Source organism: Lagopus leucura, unplaced genomic scaffold, assembly GCF_019238085.1.
Source record: "Lagopus leucura isolate 7727_CA_CO unplaced genomic scaffold, USGS_WTPT01 Super-Scaffold_100001, whole genome shotgun sequence".
Classification (NCBI taxonomy): domain Eukaryota; kingdom Metazoa; phylum Chordata; class Aves; order Galliformes; family Phasianidae; genus Lagopus; species Lagopus leucura.
This window is the reverse complement of record NW_024962262.1, coordinates 6183705-6208491: the sequence shown is the minus strand read 5'-3', so window position 1 is coordinate 6208491 and position 24787 is coordinate 6183705. Positions and strand designations below refer to the sequence as shown.

The 24787-nt window shown below is 41.1% G+C and overlaps 1 protein-coding gene across 1 annotated transcript in view; it reads right to left on the bottom strand.

Annotated features, from left to right (window-relative positions):
* FRY (FRY microtubule binding protein) overlaps positions 1-4971 on the bottom strand; it is a 206952-nt gene extending 201981 nt beyond the window's left edge. Inside the window, exon 1 of the mRNA XM_042867645.1 lies at positions 4851-4971. The gene's annotated coding sequence lies outside the window, so the exon portion shown is untranslated. The remainder of the gene's footprint in view (positions 1-4850) is intronic.
* Positions 4972-24787: the final 19816 nt, after the last annotated feature.

Below are 24787 nucleotides of genomic sequence, written 5' to 3'. Positions count from 1 at the left end.
GGCAACCATGGTCAGCCTTATCAATAAAGAGATGCATAAAGTCAATAACTCAAATGAGTTTTATTGTATAGCTTCTAAGACAATGATTAATAAACTGGAAAAATTACAATAAAGTGATCTTTGAAGTAAATCCGCCTGCTTTTACATAGGTATCAAGTTAATTCCAAATTAGGAACTGAAAACTTTATATCTTATGTAACACTGAATAACTGCTCAAATAGAATGAAGTCTTCCTATCAAACCTTCAAAAGACAGGTATTTAGATCTCCACTGCTATTACTGTTGAAATTGTACCAAACTGGCAATCTTGATTTGCTAGCATAGATCAACACCCACATTAGCCAACATAAGGCCCAGTGCACATTTAACATTAATGGCTGGACAAAAATCCACTGAAAGAAATCCAAACCTTTGTGCAACCTTCACTAGATTTTTTCACTCTCTCTCTGGAAACACAGAAAGTAGGTCAGCATATATCTCAAAATAGCACATCAGCACTGAGGAAAAAAAAATAGTATTTCTTTATCTTCTCACTTTTTAGCTCATTTCTCTATAGGGGGAAAGGAGAAAGTCTTTCCCTTATTCTACTCTAAGGATGAACTAGTGAAATAAAAAAAAATTGCTTATTTTTTAAAAAGGCCCGCAAATCACTCATGTACACAGGGAAACTGCTAACCACTTAAAGTCAAGCAAAAGAGCACTGAGTTGAACCATTTAAGTTTTATCTGAATATAAGCAAGGTAAAAGCCAGGAAGTTTGAAGTGTGCTTAAAATGCTGAACTGGGTATGTATCACATCCTGTTCCTTGTACATTGTGTTCCTTCTATCAACAATCTATTTGGTAAAATATTTACTTTGGAATTAAGGGCACACTTACTGCGATTTCGTTCTTCATCTTGTGCTATTTTTAAAAATTATCTGCTGTAGCAATAAGAATTGTTGCCTACTTTGTGATACCTTACACGCTTTTCCTAAACACACACAAATATTTTCTTTAATGTCAGATGCATGTCTCCCTCCATTTTTTTTTTCCTTTTTTTTTCCCCTCCTCTTTTTAAGGAACCCAAGGAAAAAAAAAACAAGGAAGTTAAAAACTCATTTTCCAGGCATTTATAGCTACAAAGATTCTGAAGAATTCTTCTGGTTTTAGTATCAACAGAAGTTGTTTCATCAACTATTATCTATTAAGAGTAATTAGGCAATATTAAATAGGGAATACCAGCCCTAAAAATGTTACTTACCTTATTCAAGTCAATATCAACACTGCTGGCTTCAACATGATAAATGATGTTGATCTGTTTCCCAGAACACTAATATTTTTAATTAAGAAAAAAATTATATTGCCTCCCCCAAATTCCAAGTGTCAGTCCTCACTTGGCTCTCTGCATTAATTTAAAATGACTGTTTGGAAGATATTAAACAGTGGTGGTTTGACCTTTTGAGTTCAGTGATTTTTATGCAACCAGCAGGAAATTCTAAAAATAGCAAAAACAAACTTTTTTTTTAGCTCTTCTTTAGAATAAAAAATTTATAAAAAAAAAAAAAAAGTAAAAACAAAAACCCTACTGCTCTATGCATCACTCTATGCTTCTATGCTTCATCTCAATTTTTGGGCACCTAACTTTCATTTATTTTCCTGCATCAGTCCAACCCTGTTTAAATACGTCATCCACCAGCTTTTGAGCTGCATATTGAAGTACCAGAATCCTTGGATATACACAAAGACTTTGGTAATTACAGAACTGGATTCCTCCATGCAGCCAGGCTGCAACATATTTAAAGTCTCTCCAAAAAAGAGAGACTAAGAACAACCTCCTGAATCTAGAAGATCTGCACTTTCATTTTACACTCAATAAACCAATGTTTACTACCGGAACTTAAGCAAAAAATAAGAGTTTTCACAATTAAATGAGTGAAGAAATGATAGAATTTCTCAAACTTCAGAAGTTAAGTCCAAGCACTAAAATAAAAATGTTGAGCTTGTATGTCCTGTGAAGTCTTTACCTTGTATGATTTTAAGCAAGTAAACAAAGAACATAATTAAGTACATTTAATTGCATTCCTGGAGTACTGCCAGATAGCTTGTCACATATCCTGGAGGGTCTCAGTAGACTGTGTTCATTCTTCCAAAAGCTGAAGGCACAGAATTGAGTTCGATCTAAAGCTGGACAACTATACTCTTAAAAATATTATCAGACCAAATAAATCACAGAGCAGAATTTTCTAATGAAGCATTCAAGTACGTAAGAGGAAATAAGGTAATCGTGTTTATTAGCAGCAACAGATAAAATCACCCCTAGCATTCACTTGCTGATGCCAGCAACGTCATTACCGAAAACCTGCAAGAACATTTGGAAGGATAACATCAACATTTGTCAGACTTCAGTACTACTAATTTTTCTAATGTGCCACCTGTGTAATTAAAAAAACAAAAACATTTAAAACATTTAAATGGAACTAAGTAATTCCTTCCACTCATTGAGTTTTCTCTAAATCATAAAATACAGATTTCACAAGAGCATATATTGTCAGTTGGTCTCACCTCCCTTTCAGGAAACAAAGGCCCAAGCATAGGTGTGCATGTTCATGCATTAGACTAGATAGCAGGAAGAAATTCTTTACTGTGAGAGTGGTGAGAGACTGGAACAGGTTGCCCAGTGAGGTTGTGGATGCCCCCTTCTTGGAAGCCCTGTCCCTGGAGATGTTCAAGGCCACATTGGATGGGGCCCTGAGCAGCCTGGTCTAGTATTAAATGGGGAGGTTGGTGGCCCTGCATGTGGCAGGGGGGTTGGAGATTCATGATCCTTGAGGTCCCTACCAACCCTGGCCATTCTGTGATTCTGTGAAGCATTTAAGGCCAGGCTGGATGGGGCTGTGAGCAACCTGGTCTAGAGGGAAGTGTCCCTGCCTATAGCAGGGGGTTGGAACTATGTGATCTTAAATGTCCCTTCCAATCCAAACCAATCTACAGTTCTGCCTAACATCAACTATGAATTCAATATTTACAGGATGCCTGCTGATATGTCAAATTTGTACTCACTGGTGTGGGAAGCCTGCTGCCATGAGATAGTTTTCACCCAGAATCTGTTAGTTTAACTGCTGTAAGGTTTTATCTTCTTTAACTGCTATGTCAAGGAGAAGCATTAGAACAATCGGTCATTTCAAGACAAAGTAAAGCAGGTAAAATAGTCCAGAAATTATCAAAACTAGTCTTTTTGAGTTTGCCTAACTGGAACACATTTGCTCCCAGAACTACAGTCAAAAGGTAGTTTAGGAGACAGTGTTCATTTCCCAGCTGAGACTGTAAATAGATAGAATTGTAAATTTTCAGACCAGAGTCATGCATTTCATCCTGGCTCATATGGCACAATGATACATGCTCAATCTTGTGAACACAACACTGGTTCCTCTTGTGACTTATTTTTATGGCTTAGGCATCTCCTTCATGCCCTCCAGTGACTGACACATGGATTTCAGCACATTACAATGCGCACCAGGTTGAAAACACACAGACTGCTGCTGCTGAGATGTGACTTAGAGCCTGACCACAAGTTCACAATGAACCTACACATTCAGTCCATCTCTTGCCAGCATGCAGGTCTGCAACCTCCTGCACAGAACATCTCATATGTAGGCAAGGAAAATTCCCATCTTCATAATGCCCATGGAGGACTAGAACAAATATCACAAATGTTCAGATCTCTGTACTCCAAAGCACAAATATATCCTTCTGCTCCTTTTTATCCGCACTGTCTCAAAAAGGCCATACTGAATAATAAATGATACTACAGTTGTCCCAATGTACTTAAAACTATCATCTAAAAATCCAGAAAAGCCAAAATAGAAAAATCTGCTTTTAAGCAATCTGCAAAGAACATAAAAATATCTACTCAGACTGAGAAACCTGTAGCCCTGCCAAGAGCCTTTACAGTACTGCTCTTTGAAAGCAAAAGAAAATAATTCTTCAGTGGAATAGAATTGGGAGCACTAAGGAAGCTAGTACTTCAAGAGATATACTGCTAACAATGTGATTAACTGTGTTAATTACAGGGCAAATTAACTGACTCCAATAAATCTTGTTTTTTGTATGACAGAAGGACTAAGAAGAGTTTAATAATGACAGGTTAAAACTTATCCGAACTTTTTAGTAGGAAAAAATGTTTTGTTTTAAGGGAAGGAAGCTGATGAATTTCTTCTCTTATTGCTATTTTTCCCTGAGATATAAATGCACAGTAGCAATTGCACATATTTCAGATGTGACTAAGGCTGTGTGCAAAATGCTTGTTCATCTATTTCCAGTAGTATCAGAAAACCAAATACATCCAACTGTTTTCTGTAAGGACTTTCAGCCCCAGGAAGGTTTTACCTGAACACCTGCACTGTATCAGATTAATTAACAAACACAAGTTTCTTCAGCTCCTGGTCATGGTCTGCCAACTTCCACTGATGTCATGAAGAAGAGTTCATAAATGGTTGCAATAAAGTATTTTGCATAATCTCATGTTACATGGGATAGTCTTAATGAGTCCTAATATAGTTTTGTAGTTCGTGTTTAAAGGTCATAAGAATAATCACCCAAACCTGTCATTGCCAAATAGTTAAAATCATGCATGCAATCCTTTTCAGTAGGAAAAATATATACAAGCTTCCAAATCTTAATATGCCTAATGCTTTATATTTTTTGCCTATGCATATATATACTTTAAAATATTTACTTAAAAATGGATAATAGTTGTCACTTTTACTCAGTAAACAAATGCATTCATAAAACAATAGACTTCACTATAATATTCATTCTTGGTAACCAAATCTCTTGTACATTCAGGAAGCCTCGATACTTAGGGTCTTACCTTTCCCCAAAGCAAGAGTTTCCAGTAGTGATCCCTCTTAGTGTTTTAACTTTTCAATGTAATTTTCATAGTTTCCTAGTTCAGGATGAGATGGGTTAATTGCAAGCAGTATGGCTGATCTCTTGCTTGCTTCCTGAAGATCACTGTTTTGCATCATGTGCCATCACAACTACCTAGTAAAAAAAAAACAGTGATTTTTAACTCCAGTCACCTGGACAACAGGATACATCACTGCTTCCAGTTCAGATTAAACAAAAGCCAAGTCTTAAAATATAACCTTGAAAATTGTATTTACCTACTAAACATTTCATAATGCACGCTGTTAAAAGGATTATTGCATACTTTCCTCCATCCTGTTGTATACAGAGATAAAACAAGTGGAAATATTTTATTGTCTTTCCTACAACCCGTCTTCACCACTGACGATGGCATTCTTTTTTCTTGTAGGTTTCTGGTCAGAAACCACCAGTAGCAGGAGAAACAGAGTTACACTGTAATTCCTTTGACAGAGGTAAACAGATTGGGGCCTCTGAAAAAGAAAAATGTTAAGAGTAGGAATCCACTTTTACTATTTGGCTATAACTGGAAGGTCCCTATGTGAACAAACAGATGATATTTTTATTTGGTGCAACTATAGCTATCCAATGGGGACCTTGCATTTATAGCCTAACAGTAGAAGTAGATTCCTGTTTTAATACAGTCTCATATCAGCTTCAGAATCAGGAACAGAAGTTATTCACCCATAACCACTCCTTGACACAGGCTACATACATTTGCTTTCATGCTACATGGAAGCAGCACGAAGCTAATGTAACTTTTCCCCACCTGGACTGGTAGAAATCTCATACCCCAAAATCCCTACATAGAGATTGCCTTAGGACTGCAAGGTTAAGTCCTGGAGTCTCTGGATGTGGTAACAAAGGAGCATGAAGTTGCCTCCACTGTGCTTCCCCAAGCACCACACTCATTCTATTAAGGCACACCTCTTTCAACGTGTTTTTCTCAGACTTACTGCTGTTACAAAAGGCAGTGATGGAAAGGGAAGGGGAAAGGGAAAAGGGAAAAGGGAAAAGGGAAAAGGGAAAAGGGAAAAGGGAAAAGGGAAAGGGAGAGGTTTCAGCAGATCCCAACATACACAAAGGCAGCCAGAGACTGCGACCTGCATCATGTCTGTGTTTAGAACTGCTGACAGCATATCTGCGGCTGCTGCTTTGGAGAGCAGTCCCATCATGGTCATACTGAGATACCCACAGAGCTGAGTTAACAAACCCAACCTGAATTTCACTGCTACAGAGATAGTTTAAATACTACTTAAATCTGTGGTGTAAGGTACCTTACTTGGTTCTGACAGCCAGGTGCACAGAAGCCAAAAAGCTTCACTGTTGAAGTATTTGTATTTTGAGGAAAATACCCCAGAAGCCCATGGCACGTGTGAGTGAACTAACAATCTGCATACATCAGTCCATTCCCAGGCTGACGGGATGGGACAGATGGGATGAACCTCCACTGGTTCTCTGACAGCCTCTTACTCCACGCTGGGCTAGTTCTGTACCAGCTGCAGCTGCTCAGGCCCTCATCTAACCACAACATCTGTCAAAGCACCTCCAAGGATGGAGATCCACAACCTTCCAGACAATCACCATGCTGTCATATCAGCCTCCTGAATCTCAATCTAACTATCCACGGCAGTAAATAAGACAGTACAATGCAAACATTATTACCTGTTCAGCCAACAGAAATGTCTGACTGTGCGTTTAATCAAAAGATTCAATATTAGCAGGATATTGTCTCCCATTTGTTACCTCACTAGGTGCTGTTTTACAAACCTGTCTCCTCTCCTCACCCCTCCTGTAACAGCAGAAACCACCTCACTGTTTCACTATGTATTATTAAAGGGCTTAAACATTTTTTATTTCTTTTTCCCTTTTAGATAGCCCTCTGCAACTATCTTCCATAAAAACATAAGTGTAGTTGTACCCGCAGTTTAAGAAACAGTGCCTTAAGTCCAGATAATTCTCTTGTTCCACATTTACACTTAAGAATTCAAGTTTCCTGAACATTAAGAGAAGTATCAAACTGTGGCATTAGACTCAAAAGTCACTGAGATGGAACAGCGACGGCTCAGATCTGCGCCATCAAACTGTCTGCATACTGAGCTATCTTTGTGTATGCTGCACTGCAGTTGCATTTTGAAGGTAAGGTCCCAATGCCTGAATGCAGTTTTAGTTTTGAAAATAAAAACTGACAGACTAGATCTGACAGGTCCCTGCAACTACTTCAGTTCCTCACCTCCCTGCTGAGAATTTCATTCGCGTCTGTGAGATGCTGTAAGAAATGTGTTAGATTTTTTGACAAAAATAAGTTATTGACTTTTAAGCCAACCAAACAAAATCCTAATAATATGGAATGGTATCATTTGGATCATCATCATCAATGCAACCCTGGATTTAATCTGTCATCTGTGTAATACTGAAAGACTATGCCTCTCATTAAAAGCAACCACCTCTTGCTGCATACCCATGTAGCACACTGCACTTTCCGATCCCTTGTAGCCTGAAGCCATTATTCTAAACTTACTGGGAGGAGAAGAAGGATCTGGAAGGTCCGGAAGAAAGGAACGGAGTGCTTTCCATAACAGACTCTCAGACAATTGCTGTATGTCCTGACTCTCATGGACATTTTACTTCAAAGAACATGGGCAAGCTGAATCAAGCAGTCTCCAGCCAGAGGATACAACCGTGTGCACACATATAGCTAGTTAATCCCACACACAGAGAGCACAGCTTCTCCACAACCAGTGCAAAAACCAGACCTTGGACCAGGATCAACAGAAAAATAAGCAAACCACAAAATAGAGTACAGCATGGATATATCGAGTTTAAATGCAGTGCGTTGCACAAGTTTGTTTTCTACTCATCCTTCTCAATGCTTTTCTTGGTAGATCTGTTACTCCCACACAGATATTTTCTCCATGAAACTATGACTTTCTTAGCTCAGTGCTTTGTTACATCAGTCTCATGTATGCAATACAACGTGTGTATGTCACGGAATCATAGAATGGCCTGGGTTGAAAAGGACCACAATCATCATCTAGTTTCAACCCCTTGCTATGTGCAGGGTCAGCAAGCACCAGACCAGGCTGCCCAGAGCCACATCCAGCCGGCTGGATGTGTCAGGTCAAAAGAGATCACTAGCACTTACACTGTGCCCAACTTTTTTTTCCTGAAAAAGCAGTATTTTCACTTGTAACTCTTGCAACTCTTTCTCTTTTAAGGTTATTTCTCAAATAAATCTTATATGAAAAAATAATATTCAAAAGTTTATTGAAAATTATGGTCTTAAGTTCACAAAAAAAGTGCACCGAGTTTACAGCTGTAAATAAGACATCCCAAACCAAGGAGGTTTGTCAAAATAGATGCTATTCTTCAAAAAGTAAACTAGTGAAGGTAGCAGCTGCATCCCTTCAGCACCCTCTATTGGCCTTCCTGCAGCACGTTACCTTGTGTTCTCAGAATTGTCACTTGTTTTTCACAGAGACATTTATGCAAAAACAAACACAGAAAGAATAAAAATTGAAATAATAATAGACAACAGTCTGTTGGGGTGTAAAAATTTGAAACACACAGCATAAATTCACTTACTAACATAATGCTTAGTGTTGCTGGACCTGCCATGTATTAGCCCATCTCTGCAGATGGCCAGAATTTATCCAACTAGATGGGCAAAATGTTTGTTTGTTTTTTTTACCAGCCCTTTTTGTCTGGAATTTCTAACAAACACTAATACTGAAGAGCATCTCACGTGCAGCTCCCACCAATACAAACGACAGCTCTGCAGGAAGAACTGCTCTCATGGAACCGAGAACTTAACAATAGACACGTTGTGGAGAACAGCATCCACAAAAGACAGCACTCAAGCCACATCCCACGGAACGAGCAGATAAATGAAAGTCCAGATGCCAAAGACAAGGTGATCTAAATATAACCCCTGCACACTGCCTTCTGGTGAGCGGCCAGATGGTGCAATTTCCAGTGGCAGAGGCCCTCAGCTCAGAAAGCCCTGCAGCTGCGTCCCAAAGCCGGCTCAGGCTCTGCAGCGGCAGATGTGCGCTGCATCGGGGCGGCAGAGGGAGGAGGAGGGGGAGGCGGCGGGGCTGGGGAGGGGAAGGGGCCCTGGAGGACATCGGGGTGCTGAGGGCTGCTCCTCAGGGGAGGTCAGGGTGGGAGAACCACCCTGGGGCTCTCCTAACGTTTTTGTGATTGTCAGCATCAAAATGGTGCTAATTACAACACCCTCCAGAACATGCTGACATGCCTGTGCTTTAGTCAAGGCAATTTGTAGTACCGTTCATCAGAAAGCATTACTACTGAATTTCAAATGCTAACAAGCACACTTCTTTGGATAATCAATACTGTAACGTTAGCGGGGATGGAGAAGGCAGTCTGACCCGGAATAGCAACATCTCCTGCACAGAACAAAAGCAAAATTATCCCAAAAAAATCTGTGCAGTTCATTCAAGGTCACAACAAGGCTCAAGCCTGAGGTAGACCCCAACTGGAGCCACATCCACAAACCTCAGAAAGGAAGAAAAGCAATCGAGTCTTTGCAATTCATGACATTATTATCTCTGTTAGCACTCATCATTTTGTCAGGTATTTTCAGGTTTTATTTATTTACTTATTCTTCATTTATACTTCAGGCAAACATTTTCTTTGTTTCATTATTTCAAGACAAAATTACCATCCCCCCGCCCTCCCTTCCTCTCTTCCCCCCATGTTTGAAAGCTCTGCTTCCAAACAGTTGGAAGTGGCTTTCTCTAGAACTTGGCCGCTGGCTCACAGGTTCCTTACGCAAGGAGCTCCTCTGCCTAGCAACCCCACGGGTGGGGCTCCAAACAGCAACTGCCCCACGTGTGTTCTGCAACTCCAAGCAAGGGAAAAGAGAAAAAGACGCAGGAACTGTTGGGTACGAAGGAAAACACTGCCTTTCCATGTGAGAAATGGAACTTGGTTTAAAAAAAAAAAAAAGGAAGGTGAAAAGCAACACAGAAGAATCAAAGGCAGATAAAATATTTCACACCCAAAGTTGTAATTAGTTCTAAGATCATAATATGATAATGATTATTGGGAGAAATAATTTATGCAGAGAACAGGTTATTTCCTGCAGAGAATCATGTAAATAGTTTGCTGCAATGCCACCCATCTGCCCCTCCCACTGAATACCAAAATGATTTCAACTTATCAAAATGCCTTGTTAAAAAATTACTGGGATAACAGCTGGGTCTTTCAGTAGTTAGGGAGGAAGTTTCACTATCAGGATCTTCTAGTTGAGAAGATAAACTGAAAAATGTGAACATGAACAATAAAATCACTACTGACTGAATTTCAGGAATAGAATTAATTTCATTTTCTAAGTTTATGCTGTTTAAAGTGGATGGAAGTATAAGCCTTTTACACTGTTTTCCACAGTCCTTTCCTGAAACAAGCTGGCAACACTCTGCGGGGTAAAGAACTGGCTGGATGACCAGTCCAGGGAGTGGTGGTGAATGGTGGTTAAATCCAGCTGGCAATCAGTCACATGTGCTGTTCCCCACGGTTGGTACTGGGGCCGGTCCTGTTCAGTATCCTTACTGATGGCCTGGATGAGGGCATCCTCAGTATGTCTGCACATGATACCAAGTTGGGAGGATGAGTCTATCTGCTTGAGGGTAGGAAGGCCCTACAGAGAGATCCAGACAGGCTGGATCACTGGGCTGAGGCCAGTGGGATGAAATTCAACAAGACCAGGTTCTGCACTTTGGCCACAACCCTAGGCAAGGCTACAGGCTTGGCCTTGGGGCAGAGTGGCCAGAAGACTGTACAGAAGAAAAGGATACGGGGGTGTTGTTCAGCTGAGCATCAACCATCAGCCAGCAATGTGCCCAGGAGTCCAAGAAGGCCAACAGAATCCTGGCTTGTATCAAAAAATAGTACTGCCCTGTACTCAGCACTAGTGAGGCTGCACCTTGAACACCACTTTCAGTTTTGGGCCCCTCACTACAAGAAAGACATCGAGGCCCTGGAGCGTGTCCAGAGAAGGGCAATGAAGCTGTGTGGTGCACAAGTCTGCTGGGGAGCAGCTGAGGGAGACGGGATTATTCAGCTGGAGGAGGTTCAGGGGAGACTTGATCGCACTCCACAACTGCTGAAAGGAGGGTGTGGTGAGATGGGGGTCGGCCTCTTATCCCATGTAACAGCAATAGGACGAGAGGGAACGGCTTCAAGTTGCACCAGAGGAGATTCAGGTTGGACCGCAGCAAAAAACTTCTTCTCCAAATGAGTGGTCAGGCACTGTTCCTGGAGGTGTTCAAGAAACATTTAGATTTTGTTCTAACAGACATGATTTAGACCTTTCAAACCTCAGTGCAGCTTTCCAATACTTGAAGGGAGCATATATACAGAAAGGGAACAGTTGTGTACAAGAGTGAACAGTGGTAGAACAAGGGGGAATGGTTTTAAACTGAGACAGGGGAGGTTTAGGTTAGGTATCAGGAAGTTGTTTTTCCACACAGAGGGTGGTGACGCACTGGAACAGGTTGTCCAGAGAGGTTGAGAATTCCCCATCCCTGGAGGCATTCAAGGCCAGGCTGGATGTGACTCTGGGCAGCCTGGTCTGCTGGTTGGTGACCCTGCACATAGCAGGGGGTTGAAACTAGATGATCACTGTGGTCTTTTTCAACCCAGGCCATTCTATCATTCTATGATTCTATGATTTAGTGGAGAAGTATCGGTGGTAGGTGGACAGCTAGACTGGATGATCCTGGAAGTCTTTTTGAATCATGACGACTCTATGACAGATCATTTTGGAGATGTATAAATAAATATTCTGTGAGAGAACTGAGGAAACCAGTTGTGAATGAAACCAACTGAATGAAAAGGTATTTGGCCATACACTACACTGCTGTAGAAATGATTTTATTTAATGCTCCCCACATCCTGTTCCTCCCATTTTGAGAATGTCTCCCTTCCCGCTCCTGTTCAGAACAGACTAAGTACCATGGTGGTGATAAACTTAGTTGAGCCCACTTACACCTGTAACAAACAACACTGCTCATGTTCAATTTCTACATCCCACGCAGCAGGGATGCACTCTGCTCAGCCTGCAGAGCACATTACTCTAACAGGGTATCTCCACTGACTTTAAATCAATTATCACTGTGCAGCACAGGAAAGACATTTAGTACAGGTGCTAGGAAGAGCAGAGCTCTGTCACTTGTCCATATCCAGCAAGGAAAGATTCCTTTGGGTTTGCTTGACCAGACTGGAGCAGCATGCAGCTCCCAACTGGTGCAAACAGCTCCAAAAGGCAAGTTGAGCATTTCTGCCTAATGCACACCACACATTCACATCCTGTTCTCATGCTGTGAAAGACAGCCAGTATTAGTTCTTATTGATGCTTCAACTGTTATCGTACAGGTTTCTTCTATACAGGAGCCTTTTCTGATTACTATACTCCTTTGTGTAGAAAAGAGATCTTTCTGGGTCTAAATGCATGTACTACACGAAGAGTCTGAGACGCATCGCTGACATTCTGCAACAGACTGATAAACGTACCAATGCCCTCGGTAGTAGTTAGGCACTACTCTCTGATGTTTTACTATACAATCCCGAGAGCCCAATTTGACAAAATGCCTCTTACCAAACATATGTAAGATCAAGTGGATTTTTAATAACATTTATGCAATTTGTGACAAAATGTTCATCTTGCCAACTGACTGTACGCTCACATTACTATTAGCAAAGGCAGTCTGCTGGTAACATTTTGTGCTCCTGAAACCATTTACTTATCTTCTTTCCTACCAGTAAATTAAGTGATACAGAATGAACACCTCAACAGCCGTAACCTGACAAATGAGGGCTAATATCATAGAATAGAGATGACTTCATTTGCCCGCCAAAAATGAATGCCAATCCTAATGCTAGCTGAAAATTTTGAGCTATTAGAGCCAAAGTTTCTAAACATTATCCACCAAAAAATACAAAACCAAACTCAGGATGCCCAAATCTGGTAATAGTAATGCCCTGAATAATAACTTTAATACACTTGCTAGCTGTTGTGTGTGTGACAATCTCCAAAACAAATTCTGAACAAGAATCATGAAGATGGACAAAACAATAGGGTAAATTAAAAACAAAACAAAACAAAACAAAACCCTTCAGTTGCAAAATTCTTTAAAAGATGACTTCATTTAGGAAAACTAAACAATTCAGAAAGCACCACTAAGGACGCCTTTATACCAGCTATCAATATTGCTTTCTTCAATAAACAATAAACCACTGTTAATCACACTGCCAGCCAACTGCTTCAGAATTAAGCAGAGAACACTTTATTCAAAACTTAGGCTAACAAAACCAAATGAACATATATCTGCACCAACATCCTTTTCTCGAAAGCATTAATACTAAGCAAAGCTCTTGATCACAGAATCACACAATATCCTGAGTTGGAATGGACCCACAAGGATCATCGAGTCTAACCATCAGCTCCACAAAGGACCACCCAAACCCAAGCTCCAGCACCTCAAGGCCGTGCCCACAGCCCTGGGTAGGCTGTTCCATGCCCACCACCCTCTGGCGCAGACCCTTTCCCTCACCCCCAGCCGCCCTCCCCTGACGCAGCTCCATGCCGTTCCCTGTCGCTGTCACACAGAGCAGAGCTCAGCGCTGCCCCTCCGCTCCCTGTGAGGAGCTGCAGCCGCCATCAGGCCTCCCCTCAGCCTGCCCTGCTCTGTGCTGAGCACAACAGGGGCCTCAGCTGCTCCTCACACACCGTGCACTCAGACACTTCCCCATCTTTGCACCCCTCCGTTGGACTCTAATAGCTTTATGTCCTTCGGTGCCACGACGTAAGAAAGCTGAACTCCATGCTGGAGGTGAGATCGCACAGCACAGAGCAGAGCAGGACAACCGCTTCCCTCACTCAGCAGTGCTGGGCCTGACTCACCAGGCTATGGTTGGCCCTTCCGTCTACCAGGGTGCACCGCTGACTCGATTTGCCACTAACCAGAACACCCAGATCCCTTTCGGCACGGCTGCTCTCCAGCCCTTCACCTCCCAGCCTGTACGTTGAGCCAGGGCTTCCCCATCCCACGTACAGCACCCAGCACTCGTGCTTCTTCTGCCCAGTACTCAGCTCTGATGAGGCCACACCTCCAGTACTGTGTCCAGTTTTGGGCCCCTCACTGCAAGAAAGACATTGAGGCTCTGGAGCAGGTTCAAAGAAGGGCAACAAAGCTGGTGAGGGGTCTGGAGCACAGGGCTTATGAGGAGCGGCTGAAGGAGCTGGGAATGTTCAGCCTGGAGAAGAGGAGGCTCAGGGGAGACCTTATTGCTCTCTACAACTACGTGAAGGGAGGTTGCAGTGAGCTGGGGGTCGGCCTCTTCTCTCATGTAACTGGTGATAGAACTAAAGGGAATGGCTTCAAGCTGCGCCAGGGGAGATTTAGGCTGGATATTAGGAAATACTGCTTTTCTGAAAGAGTGCTCAGGCATTGCTGTGGACTGCCCAGGGAGGTGGTGGAGTCATCAACCCTGGAGGTGTTCAAGCATAGCATTAACTCCTACTTAGAACATCCTAGTTTAGAAGCAATTAATCGGAAAAGGAAGATCACAGAATCACCGAGGTTGGAAAAGTCCTCCAAGATCATCTGGTCCAACTGTCCGTGCACCACCAGTATCTCCTCAGTAAGCCGTGTCCCAAGAAGATTTTGAGATACACACCGTATGTATGCACTCATTTTTTTAAGCTGTAAATACATGGTCGTAACCTGATTATAACATGCTCTAGGGAACACAAAGAGGAGTTTGCTTTAATGGGGCCTTTATAATAAGTTTGTTTGCAAAGTTAATGCATTAAAACAGTGAAAACAAACATACCTAAAATTAATCAAACAGTATTTTTATGAAGATTACTTCACATCAGTCCATTTTTTTCTTGAATAATTGCATTCAACTTGTGAGCAGAAAAAACACAACTAATAACTTCAACATTCTTGCATGCAAGCCAAATGTATATATTTTATCTACTTTAATGGAACTACTTAATAATGAAAAATAGCTCCTGCTACTGGACCTGCCTGAAAGGAATTTATGAGAAGCTTGCTACATGGCAGCTGGGCTGTATTTTGAACTCATTGTTAGTTCACTGACTTCAATCATAATGCTTACAAAAATAAATGACATATTTATTAAGCAAAACTGTTTATAAAGTTATGATGCCTTGAGTTCTTTGCTCCAGAAGGTCTACAGTGTTTATCCCAGAAAATAACTTTCTTTTACTTTGCATCAGAGATAAAAACCTTTGGCCACAGCAGGCAGATTTTTATCCTGTTTGACATAGTGTGCCTTTTAACTTTCTCAGGACACTTACATGCACTGTTCTTAAACTCAAGATGGCCTAGGACACCTTACTGGATTGTTACTGAAAAAGATTCAAAGATTAAACTAACAGCTATTTTTTAAGATAAAATGAGAGGCTAAGGACACAGGCACAAGGTTTCCACCTGTCTTACTGAGTTCTATGACATACAGTCATTTATCTCTGTGATAATTTTAAATTACTACCGTAATACATGCAGCCTGGCCAAATACATACCATGTTACAAGCTTGGCATTTTGCAGCTTTTTGGTTTAGGCTTGTGCACCCTATCTTAGCACTGCACTGCATATTCGTGTATTCTTACATAAGAGCCACTGGTGCTTTGGTTAAAAGTTTATGCAAAACCCTACCACATTCTAACACTAACTCATTTCTCTGGGGTTTTTTAAAGTAAAAACCATGCATGAATATCAAAGAGCACACTGTAAATGATCGTTTCTAATCTTAGACACGTATCAATTATTCACTAGCTTGTTCTTCTTGTGCTTTATCGTATAGACTTCACCATGGTAACACTATTCTTCATTTCCTAGCCTTAATCAGTGAATCTGTAAACTAGTATTAGATTTAGCTGTTGGAATACTTGGTATTCTACTTCTTACACCACAAATGTAGACACAAACAGTGTCTATTTCGTTGCACCATGAACTGTGGAGTTTGCAGGATAACAGTATGCCTCCATTTGCTCAGCAGCATGAAAGGATAACTCTTGTAAAACAAAGCCAGTTCCTGCTTTACTTACTAAGCATAAATACATAGCTCTGAATCACCACCAGGAAACTGAGAATGTAAAAGGTGTAAATGTAACGTCCTGAGGCAGTACTTACTCCAAGCTCCTTACGCAGTCCATCTTTCAAAGATCACACATTTTAAAACTCCTATTAAGGGTTAGAATCAAATCACGTGTTTTCAATAAGTAACTGAACCCAAAACGTGTTCTCACCTGACAACCTTCTTGGTGCTATAAAACTTACAGGAGACAACTTTCATTTGATTGTTTTCTTTCCCCTTCTTCACATGTATAGCCATTTTTACACACATCATTTTCCATCTTCTCAAAATAAGTATTTTTCTAGCAGCTTTTCAGTCCACCTGTTTCTTTTTTCCTCTCAGTTTTTCTGCCTCCCTCCCTTCTTTCTAATTCTCTTTTTCTTCATTACCTTTTTCCCCCCTGTATTTGCCCAGTACTCTTGATCCTATTCATCTTCACCTTCCTTTTTGCTATTGTTACACACACTTCATCTTCATACACCTCAATTTGTGAGGCTTTTTTTATTCATTATTAATCCAAAAGACAAATCCTTAATGATTTAACACTGTACCATTCCTGCCTTCAACTTGTAAAGCAAAACAATATTTCCTCTTTGCCCACTCTTGTACTGGGTCTCTAGGAAGCACCAATCAAGCTGTGCTTTTGAGCATGTCATTAATTTTGATCCTGGCAGCAATTTCTAACGTTTCTTTAATATGTAAAAATCTATCTGTAATAATGCCAGCATGGAAGCAACAGCCTCTCCTAGTAAGGCCTTAATATCATTCTCTCATCATTCTTTTTCAGAATAATGAACTATGTGATACATTCCCTTGAAGAATAATTAACCTCACGCCGGATAAAAGAGGAAAAGGTGTAATTCATTTTCCTGAAGGAACTATCACACCACAAAAACTGCACAAATAAGAAATTTGGGGATGGCACAGGAAGATGGATATTGCCTAGAAAGAAAAACTCTTACTCGTTCATGTTTGGCTAAGACTCCACTGTCCTTGACAAATCTGTAAGCCTTGGTGAACCTCTCCTTTGGGTCTGCCCTGCTCACCAGTGGCCTCCTGTATCTTGAAAGCAGGAATTACCAGGCTTGTACTGAGCAACTGTCAGCTGTCCTTCTGCAATGGAGCTGAGCACGGTTTAGTGGTTTCTTTGCACTGCTCTTTGTCCAAAGCCCCCATTTGTGGAGTCACACAGGGATCTATCACCTTCTCCCCCATCTCAACGTAAATAACGGTATAAATAAAATATAATATAAAACAAAATAAAAATAGAACAGGGGAAACTGTGATGCAAATTCAATTAGAAACTTGATCATATTTTCAGAGCCTCACTGCTGTCAAGAAGTATATTTAAGAAGACAACAGAAGAAAGGTGACCGAATCTATCTCCTCCAGGTACAAAAGTGGTATTGAAAGGTGGGCGTCAAGGCCCTGACCATCTCCTCTTCCCTTCCTCCTTGCCCAGGAATTAAGTGGCTTGTGCTCAAGAGCAGCTCCTCTGCAATGCAGAGAGCTGTGAGAAAAGCTGCTGGGAAAGATTTATGAAAAGCCTTCTTGAGGGTTTCCCTCTTTTTCTTAGGTACTACGCTGAGCCCCTGGTCCCCGTCTGTACATGCAGCCTAGCCATGTCTGCTCACTGACCTGCTGGCTTCATCTTGGGCCTGCATGACTACAGACAGACCTGCCTGGCAAACTGGACACCAAGCTGGACATAACTCAGCAATGTGCCCTTGCTGCTAGGAAGGCTCACAGTATTCTTGGCTGTGTTAGTCAAAGTAAGGCTAGCAGGTCAAGGGAGGTGGATCCTTCTCCTCTACCCAGTGTTTCTAAGGCTACACTTGGAGTGCTGAGGCCAGTTCTGGGCCCCCCAGTACATGAGAAACCTGGACAGACTGGAGTCCAACAGAGGGCCACCAAGATGATGAAAGGCCTGGAGTACCTCTCCTGTTCGGATAGCCTGAGAGAGCTGGGAGTGCTCAGCCTGGAGAAGAAGAGGCTCGGGGATCTCATCAGTGTCCAGATACCTGAAGAACAGTTGTAGTTACATGCCAAGAGGCTCTACCCAATAGACTGTACCAGCACTGGCACACAGGAGGTTCCCTCTGAACACCAGGAGCACTTCTGTGCTGTGCAAGTGATGGACCATTGGCACAGGCTGCCCAGAGGCTGTGAAGTCTCCTCCTTGGAGTTCTCTGAAAGCCAGACGTGGCTCTGGGCATCCTGCTCGGGGCATCCACACTGCAGCAGGCTTGGGCCAAGTGACCTCCAGAAGTCCCTTCCCCCCACAGCCATTCTGTGACTGTGTGAAACCAATCTTATTGGCTGCCCCTGGAACTGCCACCACATTACACTCTCCTTACTAGGGTGGGGTGGGATTATGCTCACTGCTGTCATCACCAGCTGCTGGCTCACTTTCACTTGGAGAGCAACTACATCCTGCTGATCCCTGACAATCAGGCTCAAACACAGAAAGTACTGTATCTTAAGCTCTCAGTAAGTGCTGATGTCAATGTCTGGCCTAAAAAAAGTGGCAGCTTCAAACACCACCAAAACAAAAAATCATTTTTAAAATACTTTAAAAAAAAATGCTTTTTCCCCATCCATCAATGGCATCACATCTCCATATCACACTGAGTCAGCTCCAGTAATCCGTACACTCACAATGTACTCAGTTAACCATAATATTCCATTCACACATATCACACTGTTGGCACTTCCCTCTGCACACAGAAGCTGCCCGGCCAGCAAAGGAGGATAGCAGGACTGTATTCACAATTCCCTTCAGCTGAATGTACTGCAGCTGCAGGCGCTTCAGGTTCTTTTCCTCGGGCTTGAACACAAAGCTTCAGTGATCTCCTCAGAGCAGAACAGTGTGATCCTGACCTTCTCCCAGACCTTACTTTTCTGATTCAGCTTCTCCATAAATACTCCAGAAAGCTCCTTCAATCACTCAGTGTACGTGCCAGTTCTGACCACCTTGCAATTTGCACCACACAATTTGCACCACCCCGGAATGTAGATTACAGCCCCAGTAGTGGTGAGTGGTTCATGGGCCTCTACTTGCTGAAGCTAGTATAATTTATAATTATTTCAACAAAGTCAAACAAAACAGCCCTTGACTATTGGTGCACTACTTTGAGGAGTCTGTCCTGCAACCAGCCAAGTTCAGCAAGCAAAGAGACCACAGAGAAGCTTCACACATGAAGAGCTTCACACAGGGGAGAAAGGTCGTGATATATTCACTTCACTTGGTCATGATATATTAATGTGAAAAGGCCTCCCACGACACTTCTGCATACAACACAGGTGTATGTTTATTGATAGAACTACTAAACGGGCTGTTGCTCTCCTATTAGCACTTCTGCTCGTGCTGTCCTCTTTGCATGAATGCTCTGTGCAACCCCTCCATCCACAGCTGCTCTCAGCATTTGGTACCAGTCATAAGGTGGATTCTGCATAGAGCCAAAAGGTTTCTTCCTCAAAATCTATCACTTTCCTAAATGCAAGACATGAACACCACTTGAAATATGGCCTAAAATACATAATCCAATAATTAAATTTTATAGCATAAAATGAAGACATTATGGTTTCAGAGCATGAACTTTCAATTGTTTAAGCTGCAAATATTTAAAATTCCATATCAACTTTAATCCGAAAGTGTTAGCTCACCTGCACAAATTATACTTTACCACTGTAATTTAGTTGATAATACTAACAAATTTCAGCTGAAAGTACTGAAAACTAGGAGCATGTTGAAAATGAGACCTTCTTGTAATACTTAGATTGAAAATACTTCTCTAGAGAGTAAAACGTTTACTCAAAATAACAGTAAACAAAGCAACTGCCACTCGAAAATCTTTCCTTGACCAAACTTGGATGTTGTTTTTGTTGTTATGTAAAAAAGGCCATTTGTTACCTGTGTGTTACCCACTAGCCTCAAAAATCTTTTTAAGTGGTCAGACTCTTATGATGAATATTACATAAGACCACACCAGAAAGGATTTTTTTCCCATTTAACATTTTTCCATCTGGCCAGCAACAAAATCCATTAGGCTTTCTGAATCATACGCAGTACAACAAAGACTTACTACTGGCATTCATTTGTTTAAATTGTAGAGTTGATATTTACAGCTGATATTTACAAGGTTGAGGTCAAATAAAGCAAGCTAGAGGGAGTTTATCTACACAATTTAACAAAACAAAACATCATCAACCAACTAACCACCTTCTTGTCCTGCCACAATACACATTAAAACACAGAGAAGAAAGGCCAAACAATAACTGGATGCAGTACCTCTGGATTCTGACCACTGAGGCGGAATGGAAGTTAAATCAAAATAAAATGATTCTAACTCAATTAAAATGGCAGAACTACCTATTTAAAAACAGATATGACTACATTCCAAATGTTAAGATGTTTTTTATCTAAAAGGTTACTTGTTACATTATAGACTGGATTGGGCCCAACTTGCTGTTAATGCACTCAGTTACGCTGAATAGGATCGCTCCTTCCAGTCATGTTGGAGATGCAGACAAATTTAAAAGAATTACAGTACAGCAGCCTTTATCTTAAAATTCTAATTACACTTCTAGTCTGACTAAAGGCATCTAAAGCCGTAACATTTCTGATTTCCGTATTTTCTTCATAATTTCTGAAATAAGTCCTCTGATATTGGTAGGATACTTGGGCTTAGGTATATTACAGCAGTTCTACAGCCTCTACTGTGCCAGTACAGACTTGATTCTGTTGCCCACAAACACGCACACAGTGCTGCTTCAAATGTGGCAGTGTGTCACAGTCCCCCAGTGTCATCTGAGGAAGACATAGGTCTCAAAGCAGTGAAATTACAGGTACACTTCACACTGTCTTGTTATGTTCTTAAGTATCTTTTCTGTTGCACTGCCTTAAGATGCCCTTAACATCTGTTTACCTCAAACTACTGAAGCAATTTAGACACGCTCCCGGATGCTCTTACGTTTTTTTAAGTATCTAAACTGGCAAATAAAGTGGCAGGGAGGGAAAAAAAAAAGTAATTGAGCAATCAGTCTCAGATCACTAGCCTGTATTTTATGTAAAAATCAAGCAGACTCCCTACAGAATTACATTATGTGACACATTACACACTAATTCATCATCAAAATGCCTGTGGTTAGTAACTAACTTCAGGGTATAACTGACACTCCCACAAATAAAAGAATTAAGTCATGATTTACACATATATCAGAAGCTTTTTTTGGTTCTGAAATGGAAATCATAACACAGCAACATTAATTAAAAGTCTCCAAACCTACCTTTAACTTCCTCAGATTTATGCTCACCTATGGGAATCCACAAATGACGAATGAGCTGCCACAGCTCTTGCCTTATTTCAGAGTCATGCGGGCTCACCTGGTCAGCTTGTTGAAGGCAGGCATGCCAAAAACATGAAGTCACTCACATTAGGCAAAAGGCAAGGACTGAAATAGGTCACTGTATCAATAACACTCCTAGTTCTTCTTTCAAATTCTGCTAGACTCATGCACAACCTACTATATTAGCAAAATTCATTAAATACATCAAATACAGTAGGCTGAATATGAGATTGTGAAATAAATTAATTCGCTCCAGAGGCTGCTCATTAACAATGCATGCAGATGTTAACTAACACACACTGTTCCAATGTGACCACACACCAACAGTGTGGACTCAGTGGCTGTTCTTGCAGTGGCACATGACAAGTTATGGATAATTTTGCAATAAAATGTTAAGCCATCAGAATTGTTGCCAGTAAAGCAAGTACATCTGTGTGAAGGAGCACCTGCGTATACTCATTCTACAACCCCTTATAAAAAACTGAAATCAAACAAAACAAAACAAAAATGCATTGTTTGAGCTACACACACACAATGCCAATAATGATAATCCAAACGATGAGCCAAGTATCTGAAGGGGGGCTACGGGAAAGATGGGGACAGCAGGGCCCCTTGTGATAGGATTAGGGGGAATGGTTTCAAACTAAAAGAGAGGAGATTTAGATCGGATATAAGAAAAAAAGTTCCTTACAGTAAGCGTGGTGAGGCACTGGCACAGGTTGGTTGCCCAGAGAGGTGGTGGGTGCCCCATTTCTGGACACTCAAGGTCAGGCTGGATGTGGCTCTGACACACCAGATAAACGTCCCATTGCAGGACTAGATGTCCTTTAAAAGATCCCTTCCACCTCAAATAATCCTATGATATCAGTGTGTAACAGAGAAAAAAAAGGTAATTTAACAGCAGATTCCAACACACCAGAATACCATACTGCACATGAAACTTCATGTCCTGCTCTTCTGCCCTGAGAGCAGCCTACTCTGGGACATGCTCCTGCTTCCCTCACAAGCAAGCATAGAGATGGGAAGGCCACAAGCAGTAAGGCTCTGGTGGTGACAAACTGGGGCACCTTTGACCTCCACCCTGCCTGTATTGGTAATGGCTCTCTGATGATTACCAGAAGCTCATACTTCAGCAAAAGGCACAGGAATCAGTAAAATGTGACCAAATAGCACCATTAACCTTTTTTAACCCTGAATAATGCAAAATCATTAAAGTACAAATTAAAACTGCCTCTCTCAAAGTACTTCTACAAAGCATACTTACGAATTCTTCAAAAGGGCATATTATGGGGAAGGAAAATAACTCCTCAGCTGATCTTTATACAGCTTCAGATACATCTGTGTCTGCCACCATGCAGCAAAAATATTTACGTGGTTTCACACCCAGAGTCATGGCAGGAAGAAATGCTAAGAGGGGATGGTGGTGCCTCTTCAGAGACTGGAGATCTCAGGTACACCCCAAAGTAAAACTGCTGTTTTGCTCCAGCACCAAAAACTGCTACATGCACTGCAGCATGACATATGATGTATGGAATGATTCAAATGGGGCACTATGCTCCACTCAGTCACTACTTCCCATGGGCACCTGGCAAAAGTAGCCAAGATTTTCACCCCTCTCTTTCAAAGTGTCTTCCAGCGTGGCATCTCATAGCAAGAACACTTTGCCACTCCGCCCTCAAAAATGCATCTCTGTGATTCAGTAACCACAGGGTTCCCACTGGCAGGGACATGGGAGCCATCAGAACAGCTCACATTAGTGCTTCATCTAATGCAGCATGCTGGCTACTCATTAGCCTGCAGCAGATGGTTTGACAGAAGGTGCAAGAAATTCAATGGTGGACAGTTCTGATTGGAAACGTGTGCTTTCAGTTGCTCCATCTTGTTTGCTTATATTCTGAAACACAAGGATTTACAGCTGAAAGGAATTGAAAAATACTCAATTTTTGCCTTACATACACAGATTACACTTAAGCACCTAAAGGTTTGTTGTAGAAATACCAGCATCCTCTTATCACTCACACATTTCTGTCAATTAATCCCAAACTAATTACACACCATGAAAAAAAGAGCTTCTTACGTATTTGAGCTTTTTTGACCTCATTACACACTTCACTCATTCATTAGAATGGAAAGACAGGAGAAACAATAAAGGCCAGCTTCTGCATATAGTTCAAAGTTTGAAACTGCCTATCTTCTCAATCTTGCTTTATATGGAAGGTGTTCCAAAACCTACTGATCATCGTTGTTACATACTGACTTCTATTTCTGTTCTCTTTTCGGATAGCAAATGGCTGCACATAAGTACACATATTCCAATCTTTGCTGACAATCAACTCATATAGGTAGATCAGGAAAGAAAAAACAAAGCACTTGGAGGCTCGTATCATCTATTAACCGAGCAACACAAGGATCATTTACTTTGAAGTCTCAACAATGCGTACTTTCTTTCATTCCCTCTGTTGAAGTACGTCCTAATGTATGTCAGCACTGTACCTCACACTATGTTAACTTATTCAGAATCTTTTGTGATTTTCAGTAAGCAAATACACAACCTGCAAGCATATCTTTTTTTTTTTTTTCCAGTGGATGTTCACTTTTTATCCAGCACAGTACCACTGTGTCCATACCACTGTTAATAGCTAACAGTGTAATTACTGCCTCCTGAATCTTTTCTCAAGTACAGTTTTGATGATGTAGTAAAATGCTATCTACCATTTTAAGCTACTACAATCGCTACTGTAAGAATTCCACAGTCTTAAAAATTGTATGGAAGAAGTGACATATGCTTAAATACAGCTTATGTGGCACATTAAGGATCTATCTGCTCATCTCCTAAGGGAAAAAGAAATACCAACCTGTGCAATGTATTTAAACCTTTCAAAAGAACCGAAAACCAGCTCAGCCATTTCTTTATTTCTTCCTTTCTGTTACCTTCTAATAGTAGCAGAAATTAGAAGCAGAGTCATAATTTTACAGATTGCTTCAGACTTCATATGAACACTGCTGTTTCTCAGCTGGATGCAGTGACCTAAATGCAGTGGGTATTTCCAGGCCTCACAAGTTGTTCCGGAGTCCTGCAGGCAGCACACAGATCCTCCCAAGGGATGAGGAACGTAATCAGGCTGCTCCAAGAACAGAGTCTCATTTGTGACTGGGAGGAACACAGATACTCCTACTATATACCTCCAAATGCATTATTAGCATGTGAATTGCTAGGCCAGTATTATAAGGGAGAAAAGACTCTAAAGCAATGCTTTCAAGGGAAAATAAAGAACACTGGAATAAGAAGAAAAAAAAAAAAAAAGTAACAATAAAAAACATCAAAAAAAAAATTTTAAGACAAAAAAAAAAAAAAAAAAAAAAAGGCAGAACAGCAACCTTCCATTCCCACAGTATGTCTC